This window comes from Saccopteryx bilineata, chromosome 6, assembly GCF_036850765.1.
Source record: "Saccopteryx bilineata isolate mSacBil1 chromosome 6, mSacBil1_pri_phased_curated, whole genome shotgun sequence".
NCBI lineage: Eukaryota > Metazoa > Chordata > Mammalia > Chiroptera > Emballonuridae > Saccopteryx > Saccopteryx bilineata.
Window position 1 is genome coordinate 107,004,956 of NC_089495.1, and position 26,276 is coordinate 107,031,231.

Genomic DNA, 26,276 nt, shown 5'->3' on the forward strand with positions numbered 1-26,276 from the left:
AGGGGTCCCCAAACTATGGCCCAAGGGCCGCATGCGGCCCCCTGAGGCCATTTATCTGGCCCCCACCGCACTTCCAGAAAGGATACCTCTTTCATTGGTGGTCAGTGAGAGGAACACATTGACCATCTTATTAGCCAAAAGCAGGCCCATAGTCCCCATTGAAATACTGGTCAGTTTGTTGATTTAAATTTACTTGTTCTTTATTTTAAATATTGTATTTTTTCCTGTTTTGTTTTTTTACTTTAAAATAAGATATGTGCAGTGTGCGTAGGGATTTGTTCATAGTTTTTATATAGTCCGGCCCTCCAACGGTCTGAAGGACAGTGAACTGACCCCCTGTGTAAAAAGTTTGGGGACCTCTGGGATAGAGCGTCAACCTGGAAGGCTGAAGACCTAAGTTTGAAATCCCAAGGTTGCCATCTTGAGCATAGGCTCATCTGGATTGAGTGTGGGCTCACTAGCTTGAGCACAGGGCTGCTGGCTTGAGCACAGAATCATAGACATGACCCCATGGTCGCTGGCTTGAAGCCCAAGGTCGCTGGCTTGAGTCCAAGGTCAATGGCTTAAGTAAGTGGTCATGGCTCGGCTGAAGGCTCCTGGTCAAGGTACATATGAGAAAGTAATCAATGAACAAATATAAGTGCTGCAACAAGTTGATGCTTCTCATCTCTCTCCCTTACTGTCTGTCCCTGCTTGTCTCTCTCATAAAAAAACAAAAAAAAACCCAGGGCCCTGGCCAGTTGGCTCAGCAGTAGAGCGTCGGCCCGGTATGTGGAAGTCCCAGGTTCAATTCCTGACCAGGGCACACAGGAGAAGAGCCCATCTGCTTCTCCATCCTTCCCCCTCCCCCTTCTCTCTATCTCTCTCTTCCTCTCCCACAGCCAAGGCTCCAATGGATCAAAGTTGGCCTGGGCACTGAGGATGGCTCCGTGGCCTCCACTTCAGGCACTAGAATGGCTCTGATTGCAGCGGAGCAACGTCCCAGAGGGGCCGAGCACTGTCACCAAGTGGGCATGCCGGGTGGATCCTGGTCAGGTACATGAGGGAGTCTGTCTGACTCCCCCCCTCCTGCCCCGCTTCTCACTTTGGAAAAAAAATCATTCAGCAATAAACAGGAATGAATAACTGGCACATACTAGTAACATGCAAGAACCTTGAAAACAATATGCTAAGTGAAAGAAGCCAGTTACAAAAAACTATGTATTATAAGATTCTATTTACATAAATGTCATAAACAGGCAAATTAACAAGACAGAAAGTAGATCAGTTGCTTATATCTGGGGAAGGGGGGTTATATGGATGGGAAGGATGAAAGAATAGAGAATGACTGCTAAACGGTATACAGTTTCTTTCTGTAGTGATGAAAACATTCTAAAATTGATTGTGATAATGGCTACAACTCTTTAAAACCACTGAATACAGTAAATAAAAGTTAAAAGTATAAAATACCACCTATAAATCAGTGTTGGCAAATTAAGATCATATCAAACCTCTATATCAGGGGTCCCCAAACTTTTTACACAGGGGTCAGTTCACTGTCCCTCAGACCTTTGGAGGACCGCCACATACAGTGCTCCTCTCACTGACCACCAATGAAAGAGGTGCCCCTTCCAGAAGTGCGGCGGGGGGCCAGATAAATGGCCTCAGGGGGCCCCATGCCTTAGTTTAGAGACGTCTGCTTAACCAATTTACAGAAAATTCAGAGAACTGAAGGACATACTAAACACCATGGGGTTGCAACTAGCAAAATCCAGGATAAACAATCCCATTTCTCTAACAATAACAAGCAACAAGGTAAAAAGACGGGGCAGTGGTTTGACAAATGGGAGTGGGAATCTATAGATTTAAAAAGATGTAGGAGACATATTAACCAATCAAAATAAATGAACCTTATTTGGATAATGATCCAAACAAATTGTTTTATACACTCATGCACATGTGTGTGTTTGTGTTACATATAAAAGACAGTTGGGGAAAGATGGCGACTGCAGTCCTGGAGAATGATTCAGCACAGGGATTCAGCAACAGTGTATCTCCTTGGGCCTCCAATTTTACACAATATTCCTGCAACTTGAGTCCTCTCAGCTCTCCCTCATCAGAGCCCCTGGTCTACTCTGCCTGTTTCCATGGAGTGAAGGGAAGGTCAGCAGTACAAAGAACATGCTGCAATTGCATAAGAATCATGCTCCTTTAGAAAAGACAAACTGTGAAGTGCAAGAGGCGAGCCCCACCCCTGGGAGCATGGTGAGTGAGAAGACCCCGAGGCCGCCCTGGATGGAAGTTATGTTCACATTGCAAAACATGAAGAGCCTGATCTTTTCTGAACTGTGGGACATATTTCTGGTGCACCTGCTGATGGCCACGGCAGTCATGCTGTACTACAATAATTTTGTCTTGGCCCTTGAGGAGCGCTTTGGGATGAGGCCCAAGGTGACAAGCTACCTCATCAGTTACAGCAGTGCACTGGGGACCCTGGCTGGCTTAGTCCTGGGGCCCGTCATGTGGCTGTACAAACACAATTGCTACAAGGTCCTGCTACACTCCAGTGCACTCACCTTCTTGCTCCTGCTGCTCTACTGTATGGCCCCCACTGTGGGAGCTGTCGTCTTCTCCTCCACTGCCATTGGTAGGACTTGTATCAGAGACCTCCAGCTAACTGCTGGCGGGCCCCAGGCCAAGGGTACCCTCATAGGCGTGGGGCAGTCAGTGACAGCAATGGGCTGGGTCATCAACCCCCTTCTCTCCAGTCTTGCCCAGGAGGTCAGCCCTTGTGGCCCCCCCCCCAATCTTGGGGCTGCATTACTCTTTGTGGCTGTTTTCATAATGTCACTAAACAAACCTCACTATGGTGGTGATGGATTAAAGAGTGAATAGAATGGATTTGGACAACACAAAGAAGCAAAATATGTGGTGTGTGAATGAGGGGCAGAGGCCGTGTGAGAAGGGTGTTTTGTAAGGGGTGGGGTAGTCTTAAGTGAAAGGACTTATTTCCAAGTGGGTTCAGCCAGGTCAGCCTCCAGCTCTGCATTTAGGCCTGAGGGATGATCAGAAATCAGAGCCTAGCCAAAGGGAAGATAAACAGTCTTCCCTTCCCAGGTGGGCCAGTGAGGTTAAATCATAGCAGAAAGAGCTGGAGGACAGGAAAACAGTGATAGGGTTAGAGAACATGATATGTGTCAAAAGGGAAGAAACCTAAGGATTTTCCTTCTAAATAAAAATAAAGTAACTCATTTAAAAAGTGCTGGTCATCTGGGATCTAGGTTCCCATTCAATTGTATAAGTGAAGAAGGAACTTCTGTTGTCAAAATCCTAGAGAGTTAAGAACCAGATTTCTTTAAGTCAGTCTGACATTTCTTAAGTCATAACACCTGGTTAAAAATGAGATGCCCAGCCTCATCCCCAGAGATTGATTCCATAGGCCCTACATGAGGCCCAGGGATCTTTTGTCCTTATTAAGAGCCCTTCCCAATTCCTCATGGAGGTAGAGAAAGGATTATTCTGAGACATACTTGTTTTGATTATTGTAAAACCCAGAGTGAGACTTGGTTGTTTTGATTAGTAGTTAACTCAATTTGGACTATGTGTTAAAAGCATGTAATCACGATGTGTCATACTTTCACCAGCTCTCAGCATTGTACCTTGTAATATTTTATGCAGAATAGAGAGTGTCAAGTGATGTGCTTTATTGGAGGGACATACTAGTGTTGAAAACCATTTTATTTTATTACCACACCTGTGAACGGATGAGCTGTATGGTCTACAGGGACACATTTTGGTGCCCTTCCTGGCCTAGATGGAGTTGCCATTCCAAAATTAGTGCTCAGAGTGAGGTCAGACAGACTCGCAGGAAGGTATTTGTAAGGTACTTCGGACTATTTGGATGACATGTTATTAATAAAAATTATTTAGGAACTCCCCCTCTTTTCCTCACACAAAGTACAAAAGTGCACATTCCTTCAATCTTCTTAATCAGTCTACAAGGATATTATTCCTGTTTTCACCTAATATACATATAAATAATATAACACTAACATTTTATAACTTCAGTACTTATTGTATGTAAAGAAGAAAAATATTTCTGTGGTTTTAGAATTTGGATGTGGGGCAAACTCAAATATTTATAAAGAATTAATTGGAAGTTTGAAGATTGTCCTTTCCTTTGTCTAACTATAAGAAAAATATAAACTTATTATTGTAATTCTGGACTTTTAAACAAATACTCTTTCCTTTTGAGGAGACTGAAATATGATATAAAATGGCCTTGCCCTTAAGGACTGTATCAACTCGTCATGAAGGTTAGACTCAAAGGACAATAAATAACCAAGGGTTTTTGTAATGAAGTAGAATTTCATAAGAATATATCTAAAGATTGTCTTTTCTTCACTCAGAAGTAAACAAATTTCTTAGAAGCCCTTAAATATAGCCTAGTTTTTATTTTTTAAATCACAGCACTTTATTTTTGAAATTAAAGCTTTTATTTAATGAGGCTTTACAATTAATCAGATCAATGGAAATACTGAAAACCAAAGACTGCTCTTAGTATAGAGATTAGAGAAACATTTTGGTTATTCTCTAATAGTGATGTTAGTGTTTTGTTCACCTAATTTCTTTTTAGATAAATATTTTCTTATGACTCCTCCTAAATAGTCTAATATGTTGCTACTATTCAGGGTGTGTTCTGGGGACCAGCAATGTCAGGATCCCCTGGAGAAGACATGCCCACCTCAGACCCCCTCGGACCATTTTCACAAGACGTATGACTGCTTTGTATAGACTGTTGTGTTGGGTTTGAAAACCACTGCTGTAATGGACAGTATTTGTATGGAATATGACCTCAGGGAAATTAAATCTGCTCAGTTAAACTTTAAAAAAAAAAAAAGACAGTTGGGGAAACCTGAACACTGACTGGATATTTATTTATTGATTTTTTTTTTTTTTCTGAAGTTGGAAATGGGAAGGCAGTTAGATAGACTCCTGCATGTGCCCGACCGGGATCCACCCGGCACGCCCACCCAGGGGCGATGCTCTGCCCATCTGGGGCATTGCTCTGTTGCAACCAGAGCCATTTTAGCGCCTGAGGCAGAGGCCACAGAGCCATCCTCTGCGCCCAGGCCAACTTTGCTCCAATGGAACCTTGGCTACGAGGGGGGAAAAGAGAGACAGAGAGGAAGGAGAGGGGGAGGGGTGGAGAAGCAGATGGGCGCTTCTCCTGTGTGCTCTGGCCGGGAATCGAACCCGGGACTCCCGCACGCCAGGCCAACGCTCTACTACTGAGCCAACCGGCCAGGGCCTGACTGGATATTTAATAGTAAGTTACTACTATGTTTAGTAATATAGAAAATATGTAACTATATATATGAAACTTGATAAAAATGGCACTGCAGACCACTGGAGAAAAGACAGAGCTGGCCCAAATAATTAACCATGTGGAGACAAAAATGAACCAGGATACCTATTATAATGCCATATAGAAAAATCAATTCCAGCCTGACCAAGTGGTGGTGCAGTGGACAGAGCTTTGGACTGGGATGCAGAGGACCCAGGTTCGAGCCCCAAGGCCACCAGCTTGAGCACCGGGTCACTAGCTTGAGCGTGGGATCATAAACATGACCCCATGGTCACTGGCTTGAGCCCAAAAGTTGCTGGCTTGAAGACCAAAGTCACTGTCTTAAGCCCAAGGTTGCTGGCTTGAACAAGGGGTCACTTATTATGCTGTAGCCCCCTGGTCAAGACACATATGAGAAAGCAATCAATGAACTAAGGTGCCGCACGAAGAACTGATGCTTCTCATCTCTCTCCCTTCCTGTCTTTCCCTATCTGTCTCTCTGTCTCTCTTGTAAAAAAAAAAATATATATATATATATAAATCAATTTCAGAGAGTTCAAAAACTTATAAAACCAATACTTTAAATTTTTAAAGGAAAATATTTTTCACTTTGATCCCTGAACAGAGAAAAATTTCCTAAGGCCCTGGCCAGTTGGATTGGTGGTAGAGCATCACCCGGCGTGTGGGAGTCCCGTGTTTGATTCCCAGTCAGGGCACACAGCAGAAGTGACCATCTGCTTCTCCACCCCTCCCCCTCCCCCTTCTCTCTGTCTGTCTCTTCCTCTCTCCTTCTTTTCCTCTCTCCTCCTCCCACAGCCATGGCTCCAATTGTTTGAGCAAGTTGACCTGGGTGCTAAGGATGGTTCCACGGCCTGGTCTAAAGCACTAAAATAGCTCAGTTGTCAAGCAACAGAGCTACAGCCCCAGATAGGCAGAGCATCCCCAGTAGGGGGCTTGCTGGGTGGATCCCAGTCGGGGCACATGCAAGAGTCTGTCTCTGTGTCCCTGCTTCTCACTTTAAAAATAAATAATTAATTGAAATTTGGAATTCCTGTTCTTTGAAAGATGCCACACAAAAAGTGAAAAGATAAGCCAAACAGGAAGGATATCTGTAGCATGAATAGTGAATAACAAATACCCTGAATATATAAAGAACTCACATATCAATAAGAAAAGACAACAGAAAAAATAGAAAGAAAAGGCATTTGATAGAAGATAAAACAATAATTATCATGAAAAGGTGGGCCACTTCATTAATCAGAAAAAGGCAAACTGAGATAGCATTTTCCATTTAAGACTGCCAAATATTAATAGGTATAACAGGAAGTGTTCATGAAGATATAGAGGAACTGGTAAAAGGTCAGTTAGCACAACCATTTTGGTCAACAATTTAGCAAAATCTGCAAAAGTGGAAAAACACCCAAAAACAGCAATTCTACACCAAGGTATAAATCCCAAAGAAAGCCTTGCATGTATGCACTATGAGATGACATATACAAGTGGTTTCTGGTATTATTGGTTCATAATAGCAAAAAATAAAAACAAAAATATTGAAAACAATTCAAATGTTCATTCAAAAGACAATAAACAGATTATGATATATAACAATTTGTTGGAGACAGCAAGCTGACAGGATCCTTGTGGTTTAGATTTTTGGGGGATAGAGGTGGGGGGGACTGGCAGTAAGCAGACAGTCTGCCCAACTCCCCACTTCACTTGCTTGGTTAAGTTGCTAAGGCTAAGTTCTTTCCCACACCTCCATGTTAGCTGTGATGCTGGAGTGTTTCTACTCGTCCTATCCACCCTGTCCCTCGGAGAGACTAAATGCAGTTTTCTTTTTACCCTTTGTTTTGTGAAGTTAAGATGTTATGTATGGTGGGAGTTTTCTGCACTTGGTAAGAATGGGAAGAATTCTTGAATTGCCTTTCTTTGTATCAGACATCTTTTTAATTTGCTAATGACTTTACTCTGCCCTATAAATAAAGCAGACTGGGGTTATTTCTCTGCTCTTGCAAGCTAAAGGCTGCAAAGAGACCTCCCGATCCTATCCTTTTTCTCTCTGAGTTTATTTCTTCATTCCGCACCATTTTCACTCAGGACCTGGACAATTACTAGCCACGCTGGTCTGCGGCAACGATTATTACCAGAAATGAGGATGAATGAGCTAGAGCTACATGAATGAATACAGAAACGAAATATGTATAGTTCATATTTATATGGATGGGATACCTGGTCTAGATGGCAGCACAGATGTCAGGATGGCAGCATAGATAAACACAGTACTCACATCCTCCCACACCTACATCAGAATTACAACTAAACTACAGAAAAACTATCATTCAGAACTGCCTGAAATCTGGCTGAACAGAAGCCCTTCAGCTAAGCATGTAAAAAGAAGCCACAGTGAGAGACTGGTAGACAGAGCAGGCTAGTCCCACATCTATGTGTGGCAGTTTAAAATCTGAAAGGATATCTAGATGCAGAAGCTCTCTGATGAGTGAGGGGTCCTAGCCCCACTAGGCACCCTAGCTCAGGGTTCCAGATCCAGGAATAGAAGTCCCTGTAACTTCTGGCATAGTCCCCAGCAGGGACTATGGCAGACTGAGAGAGCTGAGGTAGTCCCAGGCAGTTTCTCTTGATAGGGCCTGCACACACACTTACTTAGACTCACTCCCTCTAAGCTCTGACACTGCGGCAGCAGCTTGAAAGGAACCAGTGACATACAGGGAGGAACTGGATTACTGGGCATCAGTGCAAGAGCTGGGTGGAGGGGCAGCTTTCTGACAGACAAAAGTGCTGGCAGAGGCTATTGTTCCTTTTTTGAGATACTGCCCCCAGAGTTGGCAGGCAGGTCCCATATCTGAGCTTCCATAACCTGGCTCACTATCTGCCCTGCCCAGGTGATTCCCTGAGACCTTACCTACCCAACTTTCAGGTCCACCTAAGCCATTTGCAGTGACTTTTCAATACAAACAGCCTGTTTTGGCTCATGCTTAGGAATCTCCTAAAATCATTCAAACAAGCAGTATCTGGCCTCTATGTATCACATACCTCTTGCTAAGAGGTCCCTAACCCGGCTCTAGTGGCAGGTGCCCTTGATTCACAGCTTGGCCTCTCCTGGCCACCTCCAAGCCCAGCACAAGTAGCAGCCATCAGCATATCATTCTGTAGCTTGTGCAGAGTGGCCCCAGGCAGGTCACAGGCAGTGGCTGATCTTGCACCTCTCAGGAGGTCCCAGAGCTAGTAAACTAGGTAGACAACTTCAGATCATCCCAAGAGATGGGATGAGAGACACACTCAAGGGGCACACTTAGTGAGCACAACAGCCCCACTGAGGAAAGTCATGCTCTGTAGAGTCAACTCCTGCACAACAGCTCCTCCTCTGTAGTAGCAGCAACCTGGGGATCAACTCCCTGCCCGCCACCCTCCTGTGACAAGGCTCCACTACAACAAATCAATGCCCAAAGCCAACACAGGGGCACACCTAATACATATAAACAAACACAGGGATGCAGCCAAAAACAGACAAAGAAACATGTCCCAAATGAAAGCACTAAGGAAATCTCCAGAAAAAGAACTAAACAAAATGGAGGCAAGCAAATTACTAGACACAGAGTTCAAAACAATGGTTATAAGAATGCTCAAGAAACTTAGTGAGAACTTCAACAAAGAAATAATAAGCATAAAAAAGGAATAGAAACCATAAAAAAGAACCAGTCAGAAATGAAGACAATAACTGAAACAAGGAATAATTTACAGTGACTCAACAGTAGAGAACATCAAACTGAGAATCAAGTCAGCAATTTGGAATATAAGGAAGTAAAAAACACCCAATCAGAATAGCAAAAAGAAAAAAAAATCCAAAAAATGATCTGAGACAACTTTAAGGGTACTAACATTCATATTATGGGGGTGCTGGAAAAAAAGAGAGAGCAAGAAATTGCAAACCTATTTGAAAAAAATGACAGAAAACTTCCCTAATCTAATGAAGAAAATAAACATACAAGTCTAGAAAGCACAGAGAATCCCAAACAAGATGAAACAAAAAAGGTCCACACCAAGAAACATCATAATTAAAATGCAAAAGATTAAAGACAAAGAGAGAATCTTAAAAGCAGCCAGAGAAAAGCAGTTAATTACCTAGAAAGGATCTCCCATAAGACTATCAGCTTATTTCTCAACAGAAATTTTGCAGTCCAGAAGGGATTGGAAAGAAATATTCAAAGTGATGAAAAGCAAGGACCTACAATCGAGATTACTCTACCCAACAAAGCTATCATTTAGAATCAGAGGATATATAAAGAGCTTCCCAGACAAGAAAAAACAAAAGGAGTTTATCACCACCAAACCAGAATTACAAGAAATGTTAAAGAAACTTCTTTAAGAAGAAAAAAATAAAGATAAAACATATGAAAAATAAAATGGCAATAAATACACATCTATCAACAACTGAATCTAAAACACAAAATAAATGAACAAGCAGAACAGAAACAGACTCACAGATAACAAGAATATTTTGACAATTGCCAGGTGGGTTTAGGGGATGGATGAAAAAGGTAAAAGTATTAAGAAGTACAAATTGCGGCCCTGGCTGGTTGGCTCAACAGTAGAGCATTGGCCCAACATGTGTAAGTCTCAGGTTTGATTCCCATCTACTTCTCCACCTTTCTTTCTCTCCTTCCTTTCTCTCTCTCTTCCCCACCTGCAGCCAAGGCTCCATTGGAGCAAAGTTGGCTCAGGAGCTGAGGACGGCTCCATGGCCTCTGCCTCAGGCGCTAGAATGGCTCCGAGCAACAGAGCAATGTCCCAGAGGGGTCGAGCACTGCTCCCTGGTGGGCATGCTGGGTGGATCTCAGTTGGGTGCATGCAAGAGTCTGTATGACTGCCTCCCTGCTTCTAACTTGGGGTGGGAGGGGTAGAAGTACAAATTGCTTGTTACAGAATCTCATGGGGATGGATATAAAGCACAACATAGGGAAAACAGTAAAGAATATTCTCTTTGCATGGTGTCAGATGGGTACAAGACTTATCAGGATGATCACTTAGTAAATTACATATCTAATTACTGGGTTGTACACACGAAACTATTATTATATTGTATGTCAACTGTAATTGAAAAATAAGAAAACAATTAAAAAAGAAACAAGTGATGGGATTAGAGAGGAAACACAGGCAGCTTTTGTTCTGGTTCTTAAATTAGATTCACAAAGTTTTGTTTTATTATTGCTTTAAAACTTGTGTCTATCTACGTTACCTATTTTTTAATATCAAATTACAAAATTCATAAATGTTTATAGGAAAAATAACAATACTGATGCTTCTAGAATGTGGAAAGTGCTACATTTCCAGTTGGCTGGAGTCGTCCTACCTTGCTTGACTGCTCACCAAGCAAATCTTGCTGCTGGAATCTTAGTGGTTGTGGCAAAGGGATGGGCAGAGTGGGGGGCTGCCCCACGTCCTGGGGGTTCTGCAAGTGTAGTATTGCCTAGGTGCCTAGGCTGCATGGACTATTTCTGCAGTGACTGGAAGTGGCACTGAGGACAGAGTCTGGCCAAGTTTTTTACCCTTCTCCTGACAACACTTGATGTATTTATTCATCTGCCTGTTCTGTAGTGAAAGGAGGGTTGACAGGCCAGGTAAGGGTCATTAGGGCATTCTCCATATGTAGGTGGCCTCTCCTGATGCTCGAGACTCTCATGGGCCCTTTGACTGCCTACTGGCCAGAGAGCTGGGTGAAGGGGACCCCTGTCTCTGACTGTCCTGCCCCCAGACTTCCCAAAGGGCCAGTGGAACCTAACAACCCATATAATGTGCTCGATGATCAGGTTTCAATGCATGTGTGCGGGCACATGCAAGCCTGCCAGCACCCAGCAAAGGGCAGGGCAGAGCTATCCAGTAGCCATGCACAGGCGGGGATGTGGCAGCGGCCATGGTTTCCCCCAGGGGTTTCCACCAGGAAAGAAATGTACTTTCCTGGGGCAGGAAGTCAACCCTGAGTTATTAACACTGGATTCATTGTCTTCTGCAAGGAGATACTGTGAAGTTAACATAAAGTAGTCAGTTTTTAATTTGATAACCAACAGTGTTCAGATGAAATATACATGACAAAAAGAGGAAAGAAAGTAACTCTATTGCTGCACCACCATGCATTCTGAATTAAAGTTTATGATACACTGACATTCTGCCTCCCCATCTTCGTTTGTGCCCAGTAGCATCAACATACCAAACTGCAGCCATGCAAAGTACTGTATAAATTAATGCTAATTTTCCATCAGATTTTAATTCACATACCATGATCCAAAAAAAAACACTGAAAATCCCAATACCACCCCAGTGTCTAACTCAAACTCTTATTTACCTTCTCAGACCACTCTTTGCACTGGGCTAGTAGTTCTCAAATGTTAGCTTGCAGAATAACCTGGCTTGTTAAAACACACACTGTTGGGTTCCATTCCCAGAGTTACTTGAGTAGAGATCAGGGGTGAAGGTTAATAATTTGTTTTAAACAATATCCCAGATGATACAGATGCTGATGCTTCTGGTCCAGAAACCACACTCTTAAGAACCACCACTCTAAGGCTAACATTTGCATAAAACATGTAATAACACAATCATCACCAAATTAGAAAGGACCAAAAAATCCAAATGAACAATTTTCCTAAGGTACTTACAAACAATACTATTTATTAAACACACGTCAAATACATATACATTGGATAAATTACTTTAGTGCACTGTTAATGGCACAGCACTGTACTTAGAAACTTCCGCTCTGAAGTCTAGTTTTAAATTCTGGTCCCCCACAGGAAAACTTTATGATATTATGGGAATGTCATGGGCCTTTCTATCTTACCTTATTTATAAAATGAAGATAGCAATGTCACAGGATTACTGAGATAAATTAATCAAATTAATGCTAAGTGTTTATAACAGGAGTACTGTCTGGCACAGAAAGCCCTCAATAAATATTAGCTGTCTTCATCACCATTGTTAATATGCTCCCATATTCTGCCTGTGTCAGGGTAAACAGAATGGATCTCTATACCACTTCAAGACCAGTGCCATCTAATCATATCACCTTGTGTCCATTCTCATTTCTGTCACCATCTCCCCTATGTTCATTGAAGACTCTGGCAGCTGGCTCAGTTTTCCTCCCCACACCAAGTCCTGACAAAATTCCTGGTGCCTTCAACAATCCATTCAAATAACGCAAGAGGCTGACCAGAGACAGACCAAGAGTCGTCTTCTTTTTTTTCCTTCTAAGTTTAAGTTTCACCATGACTCAAGATTCTTTCATCAAGAACCAGCCACAAACCTGCCAGTCCAATTAGAATAAATTTTGGATGTTTTACAATGGGGAGAGACTTTCACTTAAACACTATCTATAGTGTTCTCTAATTTGAGGAATCTGACCCTAACAGCAAAACTCTCCCTAGATCCAACTAAGGCATTAAATAATTTCCCATTAATTAGCCATTCAACAGATTGACCTAGATCCACAAAGATTACTTTAATCCCTTAACACCTTGATTTTCTCCCAATTTATCAACCCCTTCCTATTTTGCTTCCTCTTACATAGTCCTCATATTTCCACACTTCTGCCCCATTTCTATCTTACTGCCCTAGCAAAAGCTAACCTTGGGCCACTTTAATGCTCACTCCAAAAGCTGGGTGGCTAAATGCTGCAAGAAAAATAAAATAAATGACTCAACTTCTATTATGGGTATTAACAAATTCTAAGTCTCAATTAAGCTCTCAAAGCTTGCTGTCTGGAAATCTTTCCAGGCTTCCCTCGCTATATTTTGTACAAAAGGCTACTGCTCTCAAGCTCCCTACTTATTAAAAAAACAGATAGCAACAGATAGTTGCAAATCCCTCAACTTCCTACCATGAATCCAAATCTCCCCAATCTCATCCCCAATAAACCTGCATCCTCAAATATCCTTGTCTCCTTCCATCCTACACAAAGATGGTGCAAGAGATGGCTGTCTTTGCTCTCATCTCCTCTGGGATCTTGCTTTATGAATTTCCTCTTCTATTTTCAACCTCTATTTCCAACTATCCTAAGTAACCTCAATTCTTTTACCTTATTTTTTAAAAGCCCTTCTTCAACCTATCATATTTCCCCATGTATAATAAGATGCACCTTAATTTGGGGGCTTGAAATTTGAAAAAACAAAAACATATTACAGAAAGTTACTGAACTCAAGTTTTATTCATCATAAAATTCATACAACTCCTCATCCACACGAAAAAGCGGGAAATGCAAGTAAAAAAATCTAAAACCACTGTATAAGATGCTCACAGTTTTTAGATCTCAAATTTTTCGGGAAAAATTGTCTTATACATGGGGAAATACAGCACATTTTCTTTTGACTACTGTCCTCCTTAGCCAAAATTCTTGAAAAAGTAGTTATTTAGCCCACCCACTCCAATCCAAAATTTCATTGACAATGCTCTTGCCAAGATTATCAGGAACCTTCTATTTATAGAATACAATCCATACACGGCATATCTACAGGAAAACACTGTTAACCATTCATTCGCATATCCTTGACTTCTATAATATCATCCTCTTTGGTCTCTTCCTTTATCCATCCATTTTGTTCTTTCTTTTATTCTGTATACAGCCCTATAGGCCTATTCATTTCTCACTCTAAAAGCCCTTTCTAGAATATCATATATAATACTACGGCTTCAATTAAGAACTACATCTTAAAAACTGGACAGGCCCTGGCCGGTTGGCTCAGCGGTAGAGCGTCGGCCTAGCGTGCGGAGGACCCGGGTTCGATTCCCGGCCAGGGCACATAGGAGAAGCGCCCATTTGCTTCTCCACCCCTCCGCCGCACCTTCCTCTCTGTCTCTCCCTTCCCCTCCCGCAGCCAAGGCTCCATTGGAGCAAGGATGGCCCGGGCGCTGGGAATGGCTCTGTGGCCTCTGCCCCAGGCGCTAGAGTGGCTCTGGTCCCAACATGGCGACGCCCAGGATGGGCAGAGCATCGCCCCCTGGTGGGCAGAGCGTGGCCCCATGGTGGGCGTGCCGGGTGGATCCCGGTCGGGCGCATGCGGGAGTCTGTCTGACTGTCTCTCCCTGTTTCCAGCTTCAGAAAAATGCAAAAAAAAAAAACTGGACCATTTGGATTTGTTTCTAATGAATTCTGAAACATGCACTGATACATACTTCTCAGTAAGGTTATAAACAATACATTTATATTAACATCTAGTTAATATTTAAATACGTACAGGGAAATATCCATTTAAAGTAGTATACTGTATTGTTTTGCCTGCCTAGGTTTGGTTTAGTCAATATATCACAGTGTAACCATTACTTTTTTGTTGTTGTTGTTATTTTAACAGCCATACAATTCACCCATTCAAAGTGTATGATGCAGTAATTTTTAGTATTTTCATCAGCACATAAAGAAACCTTGTATACTTTAGCAGTTATCCTTACCCCATTTTAACCATTCTCCCATCCTAGTCTATGAAATCACTAATTTTGTCACCACTGATTTGCTTCTCTGGACATAAATGGGATCATACAGTATTTGTTTTTTGTGACTGTTAAGATCTTAGCATAATCTTTTCAAGGTTTGTCCATGTTGCTATCTTTTAGCAGTACTTCATTTTTATTGCTGAATAATACTCCATTGTAAGGAAAGTCCACATTTTATTAATTAATTCATCAGATGAGAGACATCTAGATGTTACTACTTTTTGACCATTATAAATATGCTTAAGTTTTTGTGGGCACATATGCTTTTACTTCTTTGGGTATATAACTAGGAATGGAATTACTGGGTCATAGTTAACTTAATATTTAGCCTTTTGAGGCTGCCAAACTGTTTTCCCAAGTGACTACACTACTTTATAATCTCACAACAATGGGGGTTTTCATTTCACCACATACACCTTCATCACCACTTGTTACTATCTGTTTTTATAATTTTAGCCATCTTAGTGGGTTTCACTGCGGTTTTGATTTTCATTTCCCTAACAACCAATGATGTTTAGTATCCTTCCATGTGCTTACTGGTCATTTGTGTATCTTATTTGGAGAAATGTCTTTTCAAGTCCATAGCCCATTTTTGAATTGAGCTGTCTTTTTGTTATTGAGTTTTAAGAGTCCTTTATATATTTTCTTTTTGTTTTTTAATTAACTTTGACATTTATTTACTGACTTTAATGAGAAAGGAAAGGAGAGAGAGAGAGAAAGAGAAAGAGAGAGAGAGAGAGAGAGAGACAGTAACATCAATCTGTTCATGTATGTGCCCTGATCAGGGATCAAACTGGCAACCTCTGTGCTTCGGGACGATGCTCTGGCAATCACTAATCTACTTTTTATATCTATGACTTTGACTGCCTGGACACTTCACATAAATGAAATTATAATCATGTGCCCATTTTTTGTGGCTTATTTACATGTTTTTGAGACTCATTTATGTTGTACCATTTATCAGTACTTCATTTCTTTTTTTTTTTTAATTTTATTGATCTTTTTAGGGAGAGAAGGGAAAGGGAGAAAAACATGGATTTGTTGTTCCACTTATTTATGCATTCACTGATTGATTCTTGTATGTGCCCTGACCAGGGATGAAACCTACAACCTTCGCATATAGGGACAACACTAACCAACTGAGCTACCCAGCCAGGGCAGTACTTCATATTTTTTTTAATGTTGAGTAACACACTTGACCCTCGAACAATATGTGTTTACACAGTATGGGTTCATTTAAACATGGAGTTTTCCCCCCAATAAGTATACAGTCAGCCCTCTGTAATTCTCCATATCCTTGGGTTTTGCATTCATGGACTCAACTGAGGATTGAAAACAGTCTTTTCCACTGTGGTTGGGAATCTGTGCATGCAGAGGGCCAACTGTATGCATTGATTTATATACCACTTTATATAAGGGACTTGAGCATCCTTGAATTTTGGTATCCACTGTGGGGGAGGGTAGTCTGAAACCAATCCCTTGCAGATACTGAAGGACAGATAAAGTTGAAAGCTATACACAAATTATCGATTGTGTAGGGTGTCAGCACCCTTAACCCCTCGTTGTTCAAGGGTCAATTGTGTTCCACTATATGGACATACATTTTATTTATTCATTCACCAACTGATAGATATGTGGGTTTTTTCCACTTTGGGGCTATTATAAATAATGCTACTATAAACATTGGTGGACACATTTTCATTTCTCATGCACAGCTGTGTAGGAGTAAAACTGTTGGGTCACATGACAACTCTGATTAATATTTAGAACTACTAAACTGTTTTCCAAGTGGCTGCACTATTTTACAATCCCACCAGAAGTAAATGAAGGTCCCAATTTCTACATATCCTCTCTAACACTTTATATTATTATCTGTTTGGTTTAGCCATCTTAGTGGGTATGAAGTGATATCTCATTGTACTTTTGATCTGCATTTTCTAATGATCAATAATGTTGAGGATGTTTTCATATGCTTACTGATCATTTGCATAATTCTTTAGAAAGCTATCTGTTCAAGTCCTTTGTCCATTTTTAAAGTAAATCATCTGTTTATTGTCAAATTGTAGTTCTTTATATATACTACATACAAATCCCTTATGAGATATGATTTACAAGTATTTTCTCCCATCTGTATGTTGCCTTTTCACTTTTTTAATGATGTCTTTTGAAACACAAAAATATTTTAATTTTGATGAAGTCCAGTTTGGATATTTTCTTTTGTTACTTGTGCTTTTAATTTCATACTAAGAAAACACTGCTCAATCAGAAGTAAGGAAAATCTACACCTCTGTTTTTATTCTGAGACTTTTATAGTTTTCCTTCTCATATTCAGGTATTTCATCAACTTTGTATGAGGTAGACGTCCAATATTGTTTACATGTGGATGTCCAGTTGCTCCAGTATCAATTATTGAAAAGATTATTACCCTTCTTGCACTGTTTTGGCACCTTTATCAAAAATCAACTCACTGCCTAACTAGGTGGTGGTACAGTGGATAGAGCGTCGAACTGGGACACAGAGGACCCAGGTTCAAAACCCTGAGGTCACCGGCTTGAGCATGGGCTCATTCGGCTTGAGCACAGGCTCACCAGCTTAAGTGCGGATCGCAGGCTTGAGCATGGAATCATAGACATGACCCCATTGTTGCTGGCTTGAAGCCCAAGGTGTCCGGCTTAAACCCAAGATTGCTGGCTTGAGCAAGGGTGACTCGCTCTGCTATAGTCCCCAGGTCAAGGCACATATGAGAAAGCAATCAATGAACAACTAAGGTGTCACAACAAAAAAACTGATGATTGATGCTTCTCATTTCTCTCCATTCCTGTCTGTCTGTCCCTATCTATCCCTCTCTCTGTCTGTCCCTATCTATCCCTCTCTCTGTCCCTGTAAATAAATAAATAAATAAATCTTAGTATCACTATTGTAATATATTCTAAAATACACAGCATCACCAATTGAAATATTTTTTTAAAATCAAAACGTGTTTAAACTTAAAATAATTCAGACTTTAAAATTAACCTCCAGTTTACAGAAAATCCAGAAGGTATTAGGAGATAGGAGAAACAAGTTAAGACCACAAAGAAATAGACAAATCCAGTAATTAGGATATTCTATTTGTTTGAACTATATAAAATTACAGATACTTGGCTGTTTTGAATCTCAAAAATGGCAATTTTGTGTGGTTCAACTTAATCAATAAAAATTGACCTCATTTCTTTCACAAATTGATGGAATTTTAAAAATGCCCACCAAGGATGTGAGGGCGATCTGGCTGCAACACTTGTCACCCCATTGATCGCCAGGGTTGATTCAGCTGATCTGGCTGGCTAGGCGGGTGTCCCCTTCTTCCCTCACCGCTCCATGTGCTTCCCTCCCCAAGCTGCGCGCTCGGTCAAAGAGGACGACCTTCCCCGACAGAGGAGAGGACCGTTCTTCGGTCAAGGGTATATGAATAGCTGCGCTTCCCTGCTAGAACCTCCAAACAAGTCTCAAAAATTCCAACCAAAAGGTGAAAGTAACAGAGATATCCACCAATGGATGAACTGGATAAATAAAATGTGGTATAAACATATAATAGAAGACTGTTCAGCCATAAAAAAAGGAAATTTTGACACATGCTACAAAATGGATGAACTTTAAAAACATAATGGTAAGTGAAATAAGCCGGTCAGAAAAAGACAAATATTATATGATTCTACTTTTATGAGGTTCCTAGAGTAAATTCATAAAGACAAACAGTAGAAGGCAGGTTGCCAGAGGGGGAGGGAGAATGAAGTTATTATTTAATGGAGACAGTTTCAGTTGGGGAAGATGAAAAAGTTCTGTAGATAGTGATGATGGTTATACAACAATATGAACGTACTTAATGTCACTGTAAACTTAAAAAGGCTAAAATGGTAAATTTTGTTATATATTTTACCACAATAAAAAAAATGGTGGGAGTAGTTTGTTCTAGATTAAAGGAAACAAAAAACATAACCAAATGTGATCTGATCTTGTTTAATCATGTTTCTAAAGACCAAATGTAAAAAAGAAATAAAATTAAGGCACAACTGTGGAAACTTAAATGTGGACTAGATTAGATGTTGTTAGAAAATTACTGTCAGAGTGACGTGATATTTAAGCAAGAACACATTCTTACCTTTTAGAGAAGTAGCCTTAAGCCTTCAGAAGTAAAATGCCATGTCTGCTATACACAAATGAGCAAAGGATTAAGCAATACAGCAAATTGTTTCTTATTAAATCTAAGTGATATGCATATGGGACTACTATACCATTCTCTCTTACTTTTCCTATATATTAGAATTTTTATGATGAAAAATTAAAAAATTTTTGAAATTATTTCACTATGCGTCTTACTCTTCCAATACTTTCCAATCGAAATAAAAGGTTGGACTCAATTTGGGAAGCAGTAGGAAAAGGCACTAAAAGATTAAAACTGTCAGCTTAAAAATATATTTTAGAAAAAGTACTGTGCTGATGCTACCTGGTATGGATATTATTCAAGAAATATCTTTATATATTATAAATATTGTTTACATTATATATTCAAGAAATATCTTTAAATATTATATATTTTAGTGCTTACTTTGTTCCAGCTACTGTACTGGGGAGTAAGCAATGGAGAATAGTTTCATCCTGAAAAAAGCTCAATGTAAAGAGAAGCAGGTAGAACATAATTAAATGTTTTATCACAACTACAGTGAGAAATACTCAAGAGTTCTTTCAGGAATGAAGAAGGGTACCTAACTCAACCTGGGAGGATGAAGGGGATTCAGAAAGATTTCTCAGAAGAGCTAAACCCAGAGTTGAGTATTTAAGAGGGGTAGGAAATTAGCCAGGCAACAAGAGGCAGGGAAGGATACCAGTCAGCAGAGTAGCCCTGAGAATAAATAGAAATAGCATTGGCAAGCAGAGGAGGGCGGGATTCCAGATTATGTATAAGCATATAAGAAGTTCAGTGTTGCTAGAGCTTAAAGGGGTGTGGGGGTTGGAGGGAGGACGTTGACCCTGGAGACATAATCAGGTATCAGGCTCACTGAAAAATCTTATAAACTGGAAGAAGGATACCAATTTGGAGGCAACTTTTAAACTGCCTGTTGATAAAGGCTGAAAGAAGGCTGGAGGCAGTGGAATAGAGAGACAGGGCCAAAATCCAGAGACAGCACAGAGATTCAAGCTACATGACTAGCATCTGACTGAATGTGGAAGATGAGGAAGGAGTCCAAGAAACCTCTCAAATTTCAAGTTCAGGTCACAGTGAAAATGATGATACCATAAACAGAAAAAAGAAAAAAATAAAAGAACAAAGAGCATAACTTTAAACACTCTGAGCTTGACAAACTGATGTGATGCTCATGTAATTAATTTCTAGTAGATTAAAACAGATTTTTATTCCCCCCTCCCCCTGAAATAAAGGTTAAACTAAGAGAGCTGCTGATGTGGGCAAGAAAAACGGTCTATATAGGAGAGTCACAGACAGAATCCCAAGGCACGCCCACACTCAACAGATAGGAAGAGTTCGCAAAACCAACTTTAAAAAGTCATCAATATAGGCCCTGGCCGGTTGGCTCAGTGGTAGAGCGTTGGCCTGGCGTGTAGAAGTCCCGGGTTCGATTCCCGGCCAGGGCACACAGGAGAAGCGCCCATCTGCTTCTCCACCCCTCCCCCTCTCCTTCCTCTCTGTCTCTCTCTTCCCCTCCCGCAGCCGAGGCTCCATTGGAGCAAAGATGGCCCTGGCGCTGGGGATGGCTCCTTAGCCTCTGCCCCAGGTGCTAGAGTGGCTCTGGTCACAACAGAGCGACACCCCGGAGGGGCAGAGCATCGGAGGGGCAGAGCATCGTCCCCTGGTGGGCGTGCCAGGTGGATCCCGGTCAGGCGCATGCAGGAGTCTGTCTGACTGTCTCTCCCCGTTTCCAGCTTCAGAAAAATAAGAATAAAAAAAAAAAATAAATAAATAAAAAATAAAAATAAAAAGTCATCAATGAGGTAGAAAGACAAGAAAAGATGATATATTGTTAATGAATTCAAGAAAAGATAATTATATAATGTATCTGCTATATGAAATAGATTCCTGAATTTTTTCATGTTCTGCAAAATCAGGAAGAGGAAATACATCAAGACAGTTGAGGCAATAAGCACCTTTAGACAGAACATATGGTTAAGTGAAGCCAAGAGGCAGTACAGGACAATGTGCATACTGCTGGGCTTGCTGTGTTCAACTGTGTTCCTGTACTTCAACTGTTTGTGTTCACTTGCTGCTACTTGGGACTGCTAAGCAGTTAATGTGCTGATAAGAATCAAATAGGAACCAACATGAATTCAGTATTAAGTAACATCATTTGTCTTTACCATTCAAGTATGAATTAATTCATGTAACAGAAATACTTTACAGCAGAAAAGACTGTCAAAGGAGGGTTAGACAACAATATTACTGCCATGGAGTCAACTCAAAAGAAATTATTAATATCTTAGAATAATAGCGTGCTTTTCACTCCCAAATGTCGTGTTTTCAAGTACTGGTATATTATCTAGTTTCTCTTCTCAAAGAGAATTTATTTCAAAGAGTATTAAATTTTAAATACTGATCACTAAATTATTAGTTACAGCCAAAGGTCCCTACCCTCAGTGAGCTTCATGAAAGCCCACATACTTTCACAGCTATACACACATGCAAATTGTTGTATATCACAGCAATTTATCCCAAAGAGGCAAAGGTAAATTTACCAAGTAGGAAAAGAAAAGGAACTGATAGTAATAAGTGTTATTAGTCAACCAGGAAAGGCCTTATGGAGAACTTCTAAACAGTTCTGAGCTATAATGGCATGATGTGGCAGAATTGTAATCTTGTTTTTGCAGAGATATATTAAGGACCCTGAATTGAGAAAGTCTGCCAGAGTAAGAGAGAAAGTATATAGAAGAGTATAAAGGAATGGAGAGGAAACTGTACTGTTTACTTCACCATCTCAAATACTTTATCATGGCTGGCACAAAGGAAATATAAAGAAAAGGGGTAGGTGAGATAAAAAAAAAGGTAGGGCCTTAGGTGGAATTATGTGTGGTATGCTAAGGACTTTTATTGGCAGTGGGAATGATCTTATCAGGAAAGTTACACAAAGATCAATCCACAAGATACACTGGGGCAGGAACATGCCAGAGACAGAAAAACCAGAGGCACTATCACACTTGTATGAGTGAGAATGACAGGGGCCTAAATTAGGGCATGTAAAGTTTGCAACAAAGGTAAAAATATGATGGCTTGTTAAGTGACTAATAAAGAAAAGTGAAGGAAGTGAAGGAAAGGGAATCAAGAACAAAGTTTTAAGCTTGAACTATCAGATAGTACCCCCCTTTACCAACAGAGGTTCCAGGGAGAGAGAAGCAGGTTTGGTAGTGTTAGCTGAATCTGCAAATAAGAAAAAATATATAAAAATACTACCTACTATTAGAGACTAAACCATCAAATGTGTGTGTTAACCCAAGAATATGGGTTACTATTTTTCAATGCAACCAACTGGCTCCTTGCTAATAAGGAAAATTTGCAAAAATAAAAATAAAAAGGCAAATAAATCAAATGATAAATAGGATGTCAAAATTTTTTATTAGCAAGGTTTTAAAATATCAAAATAGGTATTTGTGACATAGTCAAGATTTCTTAAATATTTATTTCCCCATTAATTAACTTCCAGATGTGCTCCACACACACTGGTCAAGTCTTACGCTTCACTCAGTGGAGAGACAGTATAGCACAATGAACAAGAGTTCTGGCTTCACTGTAAGTCTAGGATCTGCGATTTAGGGCTAGTTATATAAGAATTTTAGGCCTCAGGTTCTCTCTGCAGTACATTTAAATAGTACGTATTTCACAGGATTGTTGTGAAGATTAAATATATAATACATATAAAGCACTTTGTACAGGTACATTGTAAAGTCAGTAATGTTAAGATTTTTAAAATAATTATTATTAGTTATTATGAATGATGACAATGTCATATCCTTGAGGTATACAGGTGCAAGAAAAAGAAAAATTGATCGGGATGGGAGTTAACTGAATGTTTGAGTTCTATCCTTATAACAAATGAAACACTTGGTTTGTGTGCTTTTCTATAAACATATTTGAAAAGTTTTAAATATTTTTTAAAAAGGAAAAAAGCCTATGAACCAATGCCTTACATGAAAATGTCCGGCATTAAAACACACATTTCAGACCAAATAAAAGTAATTATTTTCACTGTTTCCTAGTTTTAGCTACAAAACCCATTCCCCCTACTCAAATTCCCAACTGCTATCAGTGATAATTACCCCTACTCCTACCTCCACCTGTAAATTTCAGGATAACCTTTATCCCCCTCTTCTGACACAGAAGAGGAAGAAAAAGGAAAAAGAGGAGATGCAAATCCTCATTCCATGACCATCCTCAGTTTCAATTTTTTGGAAAATTCCTCATTGTAAACAGGAGAACAGCACTGACTCCAGAATTAATTCTAGATATTACGGCCAGTCACCTTTTCCCATTGTTCTAATCATATTACACTTTCTAACTCTAAAATAAATTCCTTCAGATCTCCCTATCAAGAAGTTTCCAAGCAACTGTTTATCACAGACCTTTCCTCAGACCACCAATCTCAGCTCTGCACTCTCTTCTATTTCAGCTGGGTATTTGTTCACTAATTTCTCATGTGTCCTGTTCAAATTTAGGAAATACTTCCTAAAAAACTCACCAATCTCTCTTCTATGAAGCCATTCCTGACGAAACGACTCTGAAATTGCCTCTCCCCACTCACAATTCCCTGGCATAACTCTACACTTTTATTTTCTTTAGAAAATATGTATTTTATTCTTGCACCTGGTATCTAATTTGTGCATCATCTGGCTGTATAATTTATAATGTTTTACCTTTCATCTATCTTATACATGAAAAGGTAGGAATGATATCCCTTCCAAGTGCATCACACTGTTTTAAAACAGACTGATAATCACAACTACTTAAGTCACAGAGCTATGCTGTAGTGTTGTAATATAGTTTTTAATGGATAAGACTAAATTAGATTGGTGTCTAGTCTTAGTTACACCTAAATCCAAAATACAGGCATTAGATCAGCTTTGACCCCAGTTCACCCTTTAGTCCCATCTCGAGCACTCCCTTCTCTCTCAGGAGTCCTTCTACATTCTCCCAGGACACAATTACTGCTCCCTCAAGTATGGAATGCCTCTTCTTTGCACTCTCCCTTTTCTGGGCCAACTTTCTTTCATCCTCAGGATCTACTCAATCCCATTCACCCATTTTCCCTTGACTGCTCAGCTCCAAGTTAGGATCTTCTTAGGCATTCTCAGAATACACATATTGATGTACTACTCTATAATAACAGTTTACTTTTCTATCACTCCTACTGAGTTGTAAACTCCTTGAGGTACAGACTGAATTTTATTCCCTTTTGTATACCCAAGACCTGACACTGTTAGACATCTAACAATTAATGAATGAATGTCCACAGCCACTTTGTGACCTTGTCCAGGCTACATGAGCACACCTGAGTTTCTCATCTAAAGTACTTTCCTTCTGTAAAGAAGGGATAATGCTATACCTAGAGCTCATAAAATTGTTATAAGGATTAAATGAGGTAGAAAAACTTAGTACAGTGTCTACCATATAGAACTATCATTTCAATATCTGTTATTTCATGCCTTACTTAACCTAATACATCCTGGGAAATGTAATGTGGTTGTGACCAATATTTTCAAGTTGAAAGGCTTGAAATCTAGAAGTCACATAGTAAACAGCTATAATTCTAGAAGTCACTGGTGACATTCAGGTAATCTGCAAATATTTATTATGTACCTATTATGTGCAGGAGTCTTTACTAGGTATCACTCAGCTCTCAGAACAAAATAGAAGACAAATAATAAGACAGTAACCTGTATTAGTATCCAAAAGAGGAAAGAATTTTATACAAACAAGATGGGTATTTTTCAAACTACCTAAGTTTTGCTTTATAATAGGGGTGAGCTTTAAGAACAATTACTAAAAAAGTTCAAAATTACCTCCTTTCATCAAGTGGACCAATAACAAAAGGCAGTTCCAAAATTTCTTGCTATTTCTAAATTTCACTTTTGCTTGGAAGTATTTCTCACAAAAGAAATTTAACCATGAGCGACACAGAGACAAATGACCTACCTCTTTTTGTCTCATTCAAATGGGAATTCCACAGCATTTCCTTAGGTTTTTTCCGAATTAGTATTAAAATTGTAGATCTGGAAAATGGCCTCAGTTTTGTCTGTTCTTCTACAGAACAGAATGCTGAATGGTATATTTGCACCAACACCTCCTCTCTTTATGAGTGGATAAAATGCACACTTCTTATTCACACTGGTCCCTTAGCAAGAATTACAAAACTGCAAATCATCTCAACTCATATTAGAAAAGGAGGCTGTGAACTAAAACTACTTTCCACCTAACAAATCCAGAGGTCAGAGTCCCAGTGAAGTTTGTGCATTCCACTTACACTGCTTGTAGTAGTTGCAGAGAGACCTCTAGCGCTACCTCAATAAGCCGTTGTGCAAATAGTACCTGCTAATGTCACCTGAATGAGACAATGGCAACATGCTATGTAGCAACGAACGGAGTGACCATTTTAATGTTTACAGTTTGGCAACAACATGGAAATTCTACCAGCTTGTTGTAACAGGCATAAACAAGGCCGTAGGAACCTTTGTATCCAATTTATTTCAGTAAAACATGTCAAAAGAAATTATCCTATGCACACCCTCACTACAAGCAAGGAATGCTAAGAAAACAGGTCCTGTGAGCGGAGGTCGAAACGACGTCTCTTCCAAAGCCTCAACACAATAGATGGTAAACTATTGTCCACCTTCAGCTTGCTCCAAATGCCAGCAGTAACGGGAGTATGAGCTGGGGCAGCTCAACACGACTGGACCAAAGGACAGCACTGGAATATAAGAAAATGGTCCTGGCGCATCCTACCCTCCCCCATCCACCACCCTCAAACAAGTCAGTTACCCGGCTGGTCCCCACCCCCTCTGCGGGCCGCCACCGCCCGCCTGGGCCCAGCTCGCAGAAGGTAGGCTCGGGGACCAGCAGAGCTGCTCCATGTGTAGCAGCGCGGGAGGCACCGAGGGGGCTGCGCCCGCGGGAGGTTGCACCGGCAACCGGCGCGAGTCGCGGCGTCCTCGGCGGTGCTGTCGACGGACCCGGGCGGCAGCATCCTCGACCCGCGAGGCCCCAGCCCGCGGACCCCGCCTCAGCTCCACATCCCTTCCTCGCAGACAGCAGGCCGCGCCCGCGTGACGGGGCCGAAAACCCCGGCATTTCCCAGCCCGCGCGCCCGCAGCTCGAGAGGGTGGCTGCAGCCGGCCCGCGTCCCGTCGCCCGCTCCGCCCAGCCCTGGGCCGCGGTGACGGGAGGCGGCGGCCAACTCCGACCCACCGCGAGCCGGCAAGA

The 26,276-nt window shown here is 40.7% G+C and overlaps 1 protein-coding gene and 1 pseudogene across 1 annotated transcript in view; one reads left to right on the top strand and one right to left on the bottom strand.

Moving 5' to 3' along the window:
* The window catches only part of KPNA3 (karyopherin subunit alpha 3), a 105,125-nt gene that overhangs the window by 78,589 nt on the left and 260 nt on the right, over nt 1-26,276 (bottom strand). The gene's annotated exons all lie outside the window — the stretch shown is intronic.
* Nucleotides 1,979-2,874, top strand: LOC136308334 (major facilitator superfamily domain-containing protein 9 pseudogene; annotated as a pseudogene).